Source organism: Cucurbita moschata, unplaced genomic scaffold (genome assembly GCF_002738365.1).
Source record: "Cucurbita moschata cultivar Rifu unplaced genomic scaffold, Cmos_1.0 Cmo_Scf00109, whole genome shotgun sequence".
NCBI classification, from domain to species: Eukaryota; Viridiplantae; Streptophyta; class Magnoliopsida; order Cucurbitales; family Cucurbitaceae; genus Cucurbita; species Cucurbita moschata.
In genome coordinates this window covers 14183-15656 of record NW_019268625.1, presented here as the reverse complement: position 1 = coordinate 15656, position 1474 = coordinate 14183, and positions in this window count along the sequence as shown.

Here is a 1474-nt window from a genome sequence, read left to right as displayed (position 1 = left end):
ATATCACCTAAAATGTCACAGTATTTATTTTTTACGTAGAACAATACTTGAAGGTTACTGGAACTTGCTCATAAGACCTAAGAGTTACGTTGGTCGCAATGCATCTCATGGACGATGGAAAACTATGGTGGCGCTCGAAGGTGAATGGTATAAAAAATGGGTCATGCACCATAAACTCATGGGAAGACTGTTGATGGAATCGATGCAATCGACGCTCCTTTGGATGGGTTGCCAATCAAAGACCTGATGTTTGATGTTTACCCTTTTGAAGAAAGAGCCACACGATCGAACAGCTCGAAACGTCGCAATAATTCTGAGAACTCTATCACACACATGAAAGGACGTGTCGAAGAGTTAGACATTACCCAAAACATCATAGTAAAACTCTTGAGCGATTAGACAAAAGGCTTTAGGACAACTACACCAAAAATTTATTGTTGTCCAATTTGGATATTTTGCTTTCACCTAGGAGATTCTGGTTTGATTCTCTGAAATTGAATATTATTTTCTTATTTCTTTTTATTTTATAGTTTCATCTTTTGTCACCAATTATATTTAAACTTTACCTCATTTTGAGAGGCACTTTAATGGTCAAGTTCAATAGTATTTTAGATTAAAGACTTTTATGAACATCGTACCTATGTTAGTGTTATGTTATAGATATTTGTTTCAATTTCAACAAGTGGGGTTGAGGTGATTCAAATGGTTAATGTGATCGGCTATTTTCGAGGTCTCTCTTGTTGAATGCCATCGTGGTTGAGATGAGCACCCGAGTGAGTTTGACAAGGAGACTCGAATTTAAACTTTACCTACGTTTGACAGGCACTATAATGGTCAAGTTCAATGGTATTTTACATTAAAACGACTTTTATGAACTTTGTACCTTTGTTAGTGTTACTTTGTACAGGTTTGTGTTACTTTGTACCTTTGTTAGTGTTATGTTATAGACATTTGGTCAAGTTCAAATAGTGGGGTTGAGGTGATTCAAATGGTTAATGTCACTTTATTTGATTCAAATGGTTAATGTCACTTTATTTGATTCAAATGGTTAATGGGATAATCCAGTTGAATAGTTACAGGTTATTTCCAAGGTCTCTCTTATTGAACGCCAACACAGGGTTGAAATGATTGAGATGAGCACCTGAGTGAGTTTGACAAAATTGAAATAAAATCAAATAAAATCACTGAAAAAATTTGAAAAAAAATTAGCCTTATGACACTTCAACTCGAAGGGCGGTAAATCAAGGATTCCTTCGCCCAAGACCCATGATCCAACTCCCAACATGGAAATGATAAGCTATAGAATCATTCCAAGAACCTCAATGGATGGGTTACAAATTCACATTACCAATCTCGATAACTGGACGTGTCATCGGCGTTAAAAGAACGACCGCATTAGAGCAAGTCATGGGGATAGAAGATCCCATTGAAGGATGATAGACCAACTGTAATCTTCAGCCCAATGAGCCAAGCT